This window comes from Pyxicephalus adspersus, chromosome 10 (assembly GCF_032062135.1).
Source record: "Pyxicephalus adspersus chromosome 10, UCB_Pads_2.0, whole genome shotgun sequence".
Lineage (NCBI taxonomy): Eukaryota > Metazoa > Chordata > Amphibia > Anura > Pyxicephalidae > Pyxicephalus > Pyxicephalus adspersus.
In genome coordinates, this window is record NC_092867.1 from 36,328,530 (window position 1) to 36,341,446 (window position 12,917).

The 12,917-nt window shown below is 36.5% G+C and overlaps 1 long non-coding RNA gene across 1 annotated transcript in view; it reads right to left on the reverse strand.

The window, feature by feature from the left end:
* The window catches only part of LOC140340126 (uncharacterized), a 49,990-nt gene extending 38,006 nt beyond the window's left edge, over nt 1-11,984 (reverse strand). The window contains exons 1-2 of the long non-coding RNA XR_011922594.1: nt 11,853-11,984; nt 9,684-9,798 (exon numbers count right to left, since the gene is read on the reverse strand). This is a non-coding gene — a long non-coding RNA (uncharacterized lncRNA). The remainder of the gene's footprint in view (nt 1-9,683; nt 9,799-11,852) is intronic.
* Nucleotides 11,985-12,917: the final 933 nt, after the last annotated feature.

A 12,917-nucleotide genomic window follows, 5' to 3' on the forward strand; every position in this document is an offset into this window, starting at 1 on the left:
CTCTCCACTGGAGAGCCAATCCAGACTCACGTTCTCCTGTGCAGGCTCGCGTTGCTGCACAGGAGGACTCGCGCAAGCTGCACAGGATGCCGGACGTGAAGGAGGACTCGCGGGGACGCCGGACGTGAAGCAAGCTGCAGGTAAGTACCGGTACCCTGCGTATAAGACGACCCCCGACTTAGGCACAGATTTTTCGGGGTTACAAAGTCGTCTTATACGCCGGAAAATACGGTATTCACAATCTGAGCTCAATGAATCCCGGCATTGGATATATGCCTGTGCCATCAGAAAAAAACAACAACCCACTAATCGAAAAAAATATATATTATATAAGTATATTCAGTAATCCTCTGGGCTCTGTTTTGGGGGCGAATAACATAGCTGAACCTAGCCTTGACCCTGGATCATACCACTGCCCCCACAGGCTTGGGAGCTTTTGCTTTTGGACCAGCAGTGTATATAGAGTCAAAGTTAGAGCTGAGATGTTCTTCTATTGCAGCCTTTCTTGACCTTTTTAACATGAGAGAACCCTAGAAATAATTTTCAGGTTTTAGGAAACCCCTGGGAAAAATAACAATACCCAATGACCATAGTACAATAACTTGGTGATCAATGTGAAGAATGCCTCTTGCATTGCTGGCCATAGGGAAGATTATTACCCAATAGGCAGCCGATTGGGAACCCCTAGCAACCTCTGGAGGTTGCTATATGGAAATGCCCAGATAGAGGAAAGTAGCAGATCTTTATGTCCTTGATGGGGAACCAATGCAAGACAGAGACATCCTTAGAGGTGAAGTAGAGTTAAAAGAAAGAATTAGATCCAAATGCTTTCAGATAGGCTTAAAAAACAGACTAAAAAACACACACGCACATAAACTTAGGCAACATATGCATTCATATATTTTATACAGCTCTCGGAGTGCTTGTTCCTGAAACCACAACTGTTTTATATACCTCTGTCTTTAAGTAGTTGACATTTAATAAGGCCAACTAAATTGTTACAAAATTTTTTGCAACAAAAGACCAATTTCCTGACTTACCCCCTGTGTAGTCCCTATTATATATTTTACAGCTAATACACAGAGTTATTACTTGTGTTTGCATGTATTGTGGAGGAGCCTCTTGCATACAATATATTCTGTGCAATAATCTATTTCCTCTTTACAGACATGGCAACCTGCATTGTGGTTGCAGCTTTGTTTCCTTCATCCCACAGGCAAACACCATCTAAGCTGCAAATTATCTTTAATTGCTTTAAATATTAAAAAGCAAAAAGTAAATGTTAAATAAAAGGGCATGATGGAGGTGCAGTGTAAACTGTTAGATAGTAGTTCATAGTAAAGCAATATATTACTATCAAAGTGACGAAAAATGAAAGACGAACAAACTACTGGAATTAAAACTAATATTTGCTATTGATTCTTCATTAAATGTATGTGTTTAAAGATTATTAATTAGATGAAATACATAAATTCTATGTGCCAAAAGATTTGTATTTTTGTCCATATCTAATATATTGTTTGCCCATTAGTAAGGGTTCCACTCACTTCCTGTTGTCTACAAAATCAGTCACCAAGGCAGGAAGTAGTGAAAAATTGTGTAATCTTTTTTTCTAATACCTGAAGTGTCAGACATTCAGATACAGACAGAGGCTGTAAAAGTTAAAGAAAATAAGAAAACTCACGGAACGATAACTATTAAAGTGTAGGTATAGGCAATTTTTTCTTTTTAATGTAATTTGTGCCTGACTGTACCATAAGTGAAATTTCCTTTCTTTTATTGTCCCAGAGACTTAATAGGATATTAGTATAAATCTCCCAAAGTGAGGGGAATTGAAGAGAATTCACTGGCATAGCTGACACCATCCAGTCCACAAAAATGATGCCAATTAACAAAAAGAAATTAGATCAGATCATCAGGTTTTTTATTATATTGTCAGGGATAAAAAAATACAGAGATAGCTACATATATTAAAACTATATTCTGTATTTTCTTTTGAGTTCCAGTGTTCACCAACGCCTTTGGTTTGCATATGATTTTTGTATTTTACCCTGACATGTACTTTACGTAAATTTATATCAACTACTTGGCTACAACAATAGAATGAAGTGGCACAATTGCAGACATTAAAGTTGTTTTAAAAATGCTTTTCCTAATGAATAGAATTGAATGTCCACTGACATTAATGGAGCACAGATTTTTCAAACCGTGTATAATGAGAGCTTGTTCCCCTATTCACCATCATTCAAGCACAACAACGGCAAATTTTCCAAACATTCATCATAGAAATGTCTGCAAGCAAAGGCCAACAAGCAGGTCTTGGGAATGTGCATTACAAGGAAAGATTGAATGCATACATGTGCATAGGCTGCTAATTTTCCAGTTAGCTATCTGTGAGAATATTTAAGCATAGCATGGAGGCGTGCATATTGATTAGTGATTTGTCTAATATGTTTTATTGTTTTACGCTGTAACTAAAGCAAATATATGGATTTGATGATAAATTCCACCATGGTCATTTGTTTTTCATATAAGTGAAATACCAGAGTTGCAAGCTTTTAAATGTGTATGATTGCAGATTAATCATATTTTGAGCGTTATTGCTGAGCACAATCATGATAATCAGATACATTCAAATAAAATATGGATTGCTGATATTTATTGCTTAATAGAAGAATTTAAAGGTGAACTCAGGGTAAAACTTTTTCAAAGCTGGATCTAATATGATTGGCAAATAATGTTTTTTTTTCTTTACGTTAGGATTTTGTTTTTGTATGGGGTCACAGCCCATGGAGTGTGTGCTAGCATTTCAAACATGTGTGATCAGGATCAGAAGATTATGGATGAAAGAGACTTTGGTGGATCAGTGACTTGGGTATGACATGGCAATGTGGCGTGTCCAAGCCACCAGTGGAGAAAGTGCATGACAATTTTATGTAAAAAAGTAGAACAGCTCTAACAGTCGACCTACCCTATTATAGAGAGGCCCGTAGCCGTAAGAAGTAGGCGCAGGGCCTACATGAACGGGTGCTAGGCCTAGCCCAGAGGTGTTAAGGGGTTAAGAAAAGGTAGTGATGATAGAGGGAGCTGGGCTAGTATAGAACGTGGGGTAGGAGGAGATTAAGAATAAGAGATGTTAAAAAGGGCTGGATGAAAGTGTGAGGCCCTCTTTTGGAAAGAAAAAGTTTCCCACCCACCCGCCCTTCTGTTAGGGTTAAGGTGGAGAGTTTGGTTTGTGTTAGCAGTTGGGGTCTTGGAAGGCAGGGATCCAGTGTATTGGAAAAGTGGTGGATTTTGGCAGGGGGGATCCCCTTTGGTGGGGTCTCCCCCTTTATGGTGAACGGATGATTATGGCTCCTAAGACGATGCTGGGCGCCTAGGAGGCCAAGGTGGAGATGTTGGAAGAGTTCAATTCTTGTTGGGTGCGGATTTTGCCTTCTGAGACCTGCAGCCTGGTTGTTTGGGTATATAATTGGGAGTTTGATAACATTATGGATACTGTTGTAATGGTTATGTATTATTAAAAGGGAAATTAGGGTGTTGGTTAATTAAGCTATATTTAAATGTAATATGTTAGCATTATATAATCCCGTTTTATTAATAATTATAATATTAATGGAGTGGTATGTTATTTTATGTTAATGTATGCTTATCAATGTGTAAAATGTAATTTTATTTGGCATTTATTTTATTTGGATATTTGTTTGTTAATTACTTGAAAAGTTATTTATTTAATGTTTAAATAAACGGCTGCTTGCCAGCCAATTTAAATCCAAGATAGGTGTTGGGGTATTTAGGTGGGGGAGTGGTTGGTAAGCAGGGGAAGGTGTGGAAGGAGGCGGAGGTTATGACAATGGTTGGTAAAGGATGGGCTAGAAGGTCCGAGCTACCCCGGTCATGGATAACTAGAACACAGACTGTTGACATCTAAATGGGTGGCCTGGCTGATGATATTGTTTCTGGAGAAATATTTTCAGAGTGTTTTCAAAACTTGGACTACTTTTAACAGCTCTCTACTAACTTAGTTACTAATAGGCCACTGGAAACCTTTTAATTGAATAAGTTACATTTATCTCAATGTGGATACACTGGAGCTCAATTTTTAAAGATCTCCAAGACTGGAGAAGATAGACTATCATGGGAGAACCTGGATGATCTAGAAAACCTGGAATAGGAATTGATCCAGGATTGAAAGCATTTGCAAACCAAAAGTAAATTATTTTTATGAAATCCATTACAGGTTTGTTGGATCGCATAGGTTCTCCCATAATAGTCTTCTCCAGTCATGGAGAGCTCTGATAAATCAGGCTTATTTTATATGCCATACTTTAAACACCAATCAACATCCAATGGACATTTCTGGATTGATCCTTCTAGATTTACATTACTCTGACCACACATCTCAGGAACTGTGAATTTAGTTGCATGTACACTCTTTACAATTACAAAATATTACCAGCCTTTCCTAGTAACTGGACATCGCTCTTTTTGGATGACAAAACAACTCCAGCTAAAGCACTTTTTCCTTTTAAACGAAGCGATGATGCAGTCTCACTTTAACCTGTTTAGGTAGAGACACACAGGAGACTTATGGGAAACAGACAAATAAAGAAGGGTGAACACCTAGACTTGTGTGCCTTGACCAAGTTATAAGGTTGCATCAACCATCAGAACTTGAAGATGGATGTACAAACTGAAAGTATTAAGCAAAGGCAAGAAATAAGTGTAATTTAATATTGTTTTTTTTTTAGGTTTCTAAAATTGGGGAATAAAAGAGGAAAAAGCTCTCTTCTCTTTCACTTTTCTTTTTTTTAATAGTCGCCATATTCTTGAAGCCTCTAAATGGTGCAAACTTTTTAAAGTAGCTTCTCTTGCAATATGACTGGACTGTAAACCCCCAGTAAAAAGGGGAAACACTTCTTGTTTGCCAGCAAGTCTCACAGTTCCAAAGTATTATATCTCTACACTTTACACTGACCAATAAATGTAACAGGGCAGAATAAAGTTGAGGTTAGTTCTCTCCTACCTGAGCATAACAATGTGAGCCACCTCTCGTAGGTTGAGTAGTAAAGACTAAAAAGTAGCAAAAAAGAAAACGGTTTGAGGCTCCGAATAATATGAACATTGTGTACACTATGTACACAATGTTCTTATTTTTCTTTTTATATGTTGTCCTATTTTCTTTGAACTATATAGAGACCATACAGTCTTTTTCAACAACAAACCCCTGATGAAGCCATAATCTGGCAAAACACGTCGGGAGGTATGTGACATAAATAGGTCCCACCCTTTGTACTTATCACTGGTGCTAGAACACTAAAGTCTAGGATGGCTATCCCAACCTTATGACTGTTAACAAGTGTTGGGATATACTTTATACATTTGTACCTAATAATTATGTATGGATCAATAATGTACAAATACATAATTATTATTCTGCACTAATTTCTGAGCCTCAAACCTTTTTCTTTTTGCTACTATTTAATCTTTACTAACTGTAACAGAGCAGATGTTGACTGTCTACTTCTTGGACATGTGAAATTTGTTGAACCACCCGGTTCCAGTTACATAATCCAATAACTGATGTCAGAAATCTGCATGGGTGTTAAACCTTCAACTTATATATTCCAAACTCCATAATAGTTATTCCTTGTGTCAGCTCAGTACTGACCAACATCTAAGGGCTGTGGCAGAGGGCATAAGAAGAATGGGTTTATAGAATGTTTTTAAAATCCTATGATTTAGGATAAGGAAGAGCAGTTTTGATTTGTTCAAATAATGCTGTGCATTATGCATTCTACTAGTACTACAATGACAAGATTATAGCACATTATACTATTCCCATTTCTCTAAACTAGTTTAAAATATATTGAAACATAAATTTCACTTCAAAGACAGTGTAAAAAAAAAAAAGTCCACAACTTGTTCAGGAGTTTTTTACACTCATTTTGCAACTGTATCTCTAATGTTAAACACCTCTAGATGATTCCCACTTTAGGCTAATACAATATATGTATTTGTGTATTAAACTGACATCTGAGCCTAAACATTGGTCATAGTAGAATGTTTTTTGCAGTATCTTCACTCAACTAGGCTTTGCCTATTGAAAGTGACCACCCAATTGAGATTTATATTGATTGCAGGTATAACACTTAACCTTGCTGTACCTCTTGGAGTAATGGCAGCCAAGCCCATGGACATTTTAAAGGTTTATTGCAGAACAAGGGATAAAAGGGAAGATGGGATACCCAAAGAGTAGCACATAGCTGACAGTTGTATCCACTTGAAGTCCTGTGTTTTTTTCTGTATCAATGACTGCAGCAACAGACCAATTATGGTTTGTGTGTGTCTCCAGTTTTCCCATTGATATCCATTTCAGCAGCAAGGTTAGCATAGGTAAAGAAGAAGGTTCTAGAATCTAAGAATGAGATAGCTCTTGGTGGCCCAGCCCTCGGACCTGATCTCCAGCTCAGTACCTTAAACAGCAGAAGTATCTCAGAAGTTCAGAATGTTTATTAACTCACTAGTACATACCCTATGGAAGAAATCCCTGCACTACAGCAAAAATAAAATAGAAGTGCAGATTTAAGCAGCCATTAATAAACGCATCCATACACAACCATAACCCAATTAACAAATACATATTTAGATCATGATAATCTGACAGCATTAGATGATAATAATAAACCATGGCATAAATACAGGGAACACAGAATCGGATGCTTTTACTGGTCCCAGGAGACTAGTACCCTGACCATACCTATTATCTTTCAGCTGTATACAAACTTTATGTATTTATAAGATTAAGCATTTCATTTTTATTTGCACACCCTTTTCCTTTAGTGTCTTGCTTTTTAAGGGTTGCTGAAGCTTTGAGCAAATTACTAAACTTTAACAGACTGACTTGTACAAAACAACAATGTTGTTTCAGGAACATGAGGGCCAAAGCTCTGCTATTGGGTCAGAAACATTGAATGCATATTGAAGAACAAAGACTCCGTATGGTATTACCTGTAATATTTTGTAAAGATCCTGAAGATTAAAGACATTCTATGTAACCTACAGGGCAGGCCTGGGGACAAACAACCCTTCCTTGGTAGAGAAATACTTATGTGGACTAAAGAAAACATTCTGTGCAAAGTATACCATGGTGCCAGAACCATTTGTAGACATGGTAAAAGGTGGGTGTTCCTAAAAAAAATATTTATTGTGACAGGTCTTCCAGCATCAATCAATTCTTTGCTGCTCTCAACTTTTGATCATATATCATTTCTAAGATGCAAAGAAGTTGGTGCTCATAGATTTCTCGCTGCAAGAAGCTGTGAATATGGGTCTGAAAAGTGAACATGTTGCTATTTATTGACCAGCCTACAGGTCCCATACAGTAACGTGTGTTCCTCTTGCCCCCTTCATCCTAGTCAAGCCTCCCCCATCCCCAGTTCCTTAGGGTATATACCATTATTGTTCTGCAGATTTAATATTGGATATAATTATATTTAATATTGGAGAGAGTTGTGCAGAAAATCCTAAATTTTGTATATGCTAACTTAAAGGTCCTAGGGCTTGAAGGTTCAACTTAGTAAGAAATGTATACCAAGAGCACAGCCTACCTATCCAGTGGACCTTTCTCACAGCCACCAACCAGATTCATTCAGAAAGTTATTTTGGCAATACAAGAAGCAATAGAAGAGGGAAAGGAAACAGAACATAAAAAACTCCTAACATAAAATGATGAGCTGGCTGGTGTCTGGCTACAGGGGATCATAGAAAATTGTAAAATTAATTACCTTTCATACTTAAGCACCACAGAACAGTTTGGTATTTTCTCAAGATATAATATTGCCTTATACATAAATCTTGCATTTCGGTGGAAGGTTCATTTAACATTTGATGTGCACATTCTGCTTAGTCAATCGGTGGCAAGGGGGAACCCACATGGGGCCTTAGTAGTAGTCAGACTATGCCTGCAACCATTCTGTCATTTAATAAGCACAAACTTAAACTTGGCTTTCATTGGAAATAAACTCCAGGAGACTTTTTGTATAGACAAGAATGAATGCCAGCTCCTGGTCATTTCAGTGGGATTATTATTACTATTAGAAGATGCTTACCCAGCACAGATTCCCTAGTGTATAACATAAGAAAATGTTGGTTAATGAAGAACCGTGGATATTAGGTTAATTTTTCATTGCGTTTAATAATTCATCCATTTACAAATTATTATAATAATTTATTTATTATATTAGTATATTATAATAATATAATTATTATTATTTTACAAATAGGTATTTTTTATAGGTATTTTACGTATCATAGGCCGGGTGAACTAGGACCATCTAAACTGGTGCATATTAATGTGAAAAGTGGCCCATAGTCCCCATGACCTGTCTAGTACATACATTGCAATCTGTAGTCAACTACTCAAGGCCTTTGTTAGCATATGAACATATAAAATCTCTTGCAGATGAGCCCATAAATGCAACTGGTGCATTATTCTGCATTCTTTTTTAAAATGGTTTCTAGAAACACACTACAGAAAGAACAAACTAAATATTGATTTACCAATATTAGTCCATCACATCTTATTGGCATCATCCACCTAACCAGTCAAAAATTAACTTTGAATCAGTTACATAGTATTTATTTGTACAAATCTGCAGCATGATTAATGAAAAGCCTGGTGAGGGAATGGAAAGGTCTGACTCAGGGGTAGATTCATCTCTACTACATCATACCAATATATTTCATACATGACTTGTCAAGGAAACCAGAGCTCTTTGTCATAAAGTGTTGCTCTTGACCTGACTTTTACAGAGGTGTATTGTCTCTTTGTATGTTCCTTGTAATTTACTTCACCTATCCCTTGATTGCTTGTTTATTTTCTGCTCACCATCCTGCACTCTAGACCTGAAGTTTTCCTTTTCATTCAGCTGATTTCCACAGTCCACGTCTATTTATGGAATTGCAGTGGCCACACAATCAATACTCTTCTAGAAGATTTACAGCCTTAGACACTCATAAATCTGTGCTCTGCTTCCATGGTCATTGCATAGCATGACCTTTGTACATCTGCTGCTCTCATTTCAGATTTTGGACCAAAGTACAGGCCTGTGACTACAGACCTCCCCTTATCCATTCTACTGTTACAATATTTCTCCCTAAGACATATGACTGCGTACAGTAAAAAAAACTGTGAAGACTTTGCCAGAATGTAATATTTGCTTCTATTCCACATGAGCAACAAACCAAAACACAAAAAGGTCTAACTCTGATAAAAAAATATATTTTTTGGAAGGGAAAACCGTTCAATATTAAAGTATGCAAACATTTCCAGATAAAGGTATGTTATATCATTATGCAATATTAAACTGCACAACTAAGATGTTCATTATGTACTGTATACACAACATAACCATGGTGCATTGCATTTTGCAAAAACATTTAGGGAAGATTTACATATATATGGTACAGTAATGCACTAGGCACAAAGAATGAAATGCTGAATGGTTTTGGAAACACAGCCTAATGCATGTACATTGCACCACATAACCACCGTGCAATCTGTCATCATGGTGCAGTACATAAACATTTGTGTCTATCTGGTTTTAGATGTGAATTGGCAGCCAATTAAAAATGAAAGAGCTGCCTAAAAACAAAGCATGTTAACTTATACAGTATCCTACCTTAATGTACACAATGGTGAGGGGTCCATTTGATAGTCCAAGTTGGCCCAGAGGGGAAAACTTTCTAAAAGATCTTTGGATAGCAGTAAAATCTGAATTCTAATTCATCCCCATTCTATACAAAACAAAAAGAAATGGATTTAGATTCACTCTATTGTTTATGAGTCAAACAAATAAAAATTGGGATCTGTATTATGTCATGGCAGAGCAGGTTTACTCCAGGAGCAAAAAACTCAGATTGTGTCCTGCGTTGGTGCATCCTCAGTATTCTCTATGTAAGCTGTACTGTTGATAACCAAATGTTAAGAATAGGTAGGAATTGACATATAGGTGTTATCAGACTGTAGCCTGTGTATCAAGCTCTCTCATATTGCAAAAACATGGTTAAAATAAAACGTAATTAAAGAAGTTGTTTTCCCCAAGCCTTTTTCTTGAAATACTTCTTGACTGCATTTCTTGTTGAATAAGCAAACAAGCAGTGTATTTGGAATCAAATCAGGACCCTGATCTACATATTTCTTCTCGTTTAGTGAAAGTATCAGCAAAATGACAGCCAGGAATAAGTCATTTTCAGAAATGGGATGCAGTCTACATATTTTTCAGTACAGGTTTCCCCAAATACAAAGCATTGTTTGTATGTAATAACTACAGCAGTTGCTGATTATAAAACAATATACCACCTTTTACCTCAACTTTGTTAAATCTTTTTTAAACTAACAAAATATTATGCATAATACCAAATAAAGTGTTTCACTACTTTCATTTCCTATTGTAAAGGTATCATCTGAAATCCTTCCTTATAGTAAAATAGTATACAGATAGTCCCTGGGTTACATACGAGATAGGGACTATAGGTTTGTTCTTAAGTTGATTTTGTATGTAAATCGGACAAGATTTGTTATTTTAATAAATGCAATTAGGACAGATGTTTGTCTCAACATATTAATAGGCAGTGAGGTGTCAGTTACTGTATAAAATCCTCACTGTGAGTTAATCACAAAGCAAAAAAAAATCTTTATGGAGTCTAGACATTCATTAACTTCTGGAGCAAGCTGTTCTCTGATATGCAAAAAGAAAGAACTGCAGCGTTTGTCTTGGTCATTAAAGAGTTACAAAATGTAGTGGATCAGCTCTACTCTTAAGATCACCCACAACCTCAGCTGTGTTTAACAAAAGATTTTTTCTGCAAGTCATGCAAACTGCCCCCCTCCCGCCTCTGGCCTGCACACAAGCGAGCAGGGAAGCCCTGTTCATATCTAGGAGGCATCCGTATGTCCTTAACTCTGGGACTACCTGTATTATAAAACCTTTTGTATATTTACAACAAATGCATAATAATTAGAAATGAACATCTTCCCTTTTATTTATTATTGTACTATTTTTTCTGTATTAAGTAAAAACACATTTAAGGCTGAATTTGCAATGAGTGGGTCTGGGTCAGTGGATCAGTGATGTAACAAATGACATATCAGGAACTTTTCCAGGGAAGAAGGGGTAGCACTGGGTGGAAGCCTTAAAATTCAAAGGGCACTATTTATAAAACAGGGAATCTGACATTCCCTCAAAATTCCTTTTTAGTAATCTTCCAGGTCCATGTGTTTCCACAGCAGTAATTGATTCCCATAAAGGGAATTTTTGAGGAAATGTCTGATTCTCTGTTTTATAAATAGAGCCCAAAATCAGGATCTGATACATTATTTTCTAACACTAAAACTCACCATATTGAGGAGGTTTCAAAACTAGGTTTGATACATTGATACAGGTTGTCCAAGAAAAGCCATTTATGTAATAAAAAAAAGTTACTTCAACAAAAATTGCATGAATTGTTATTTTTGGTATGATGTAGTACAAAGCCTACCTATGTGTAATTCATCACAAGTTTTAAAAGAATCAAGTGCTCAACTCGTCACCTTTCTTTGGTGTTGCTGTGTGCAAGGCTTTCATTAAGAAGAAAAAGCAACACAACTCGTCACTACCAGTCTGGTGTGTTATTTTTCAAGACATTTATTAAAGATCTCTATTTTTAGCATGTTGTAGTGATATGTGTAGGTTATTTATGTCACTCATCGAGCATTTTGGTTATGTACTTGTAATGTTTTATTAGAGTGGGAAATGCATGCACATCTTTACATTGACATCAATACAGTTAACATACTAGTACAGGCTTACCTTTGCAGTCTAGTGACATTAATTCACAGCACAGCTGGTAAAGACTGTCAAACCATGAAGATTGGATAAATGTATATTGAACATTAGAGAAATTCTATGGATACCTGATACATCATTACAGCCAGTTGTGTTACTTCTAGAACATATGGCTGAAACATGATGCAATAAAATGCTTTCCACACTGAGACAGAACACAATTACCAGGCACTTGGGTGCATGTTCCACCATCAATGAGTGAGCAATGTGAAAACCATTATCCATCTCAGCTGTGTTTCTATACAATGATGCTTTGTATTAGAATTGAGTATTTAACTATTCCATTGATTCTATTGCTTGGCCATTTGCCTTCAATTTAATACAACATGAAATTTTTTATAAACTGTTTACCACTGTTATAATCATTGGTTCTGAATGTTAGCATGGCTATATATGTAGGCTAATAAAACATGGGGCTAATCAGAAGAGTGTTTTTATATATGTGACTCAACATTGCCAAAAACTACAGGTAGCCCCCGGGTTACATATGAGATAGGGACTGTAGGTTTGTTCTTAGGTTGAATTTGTATGTAAGTCGGAGCAGGTACATTATTTTAATAAATGCAATTAGGACAGATGTTTGTCTCAACATATTATTAGGCAGCATGGTGTCAGTTACTGTATAAAATACCCACTGTGAGTTGATCACAAAGAAACCAAGGAAAAAAAAATTATGGAGCCTAGACATTAATTACCTTCTGGAGCAAGCTGTGCTTTGATATCCAAAAAGAATCAACTGCAGAGTTTGTCGTGGTCAATAAAGAGTTACAAGAGGTTGCAGAAGGGATCACCCACAACAATCTCAGCTGTGTTTAGCAAAAGATTTCTTCTGCAGGTCATCAAACTGCATTTTTGGAAGCTGTCGGAGAAAATCCTTGTAAAGACATTTAATATTACTGCTATCTGTGCTTCAATGGGGAATATTCCCCCACAGGACAGTAGATTATAGAAAAAATTCTAATGGGGCCACAGCCAAAAACATCAATCATTTTTAGTGGTTGTTTAGTTGTACTTTTATTGCTGTCTACG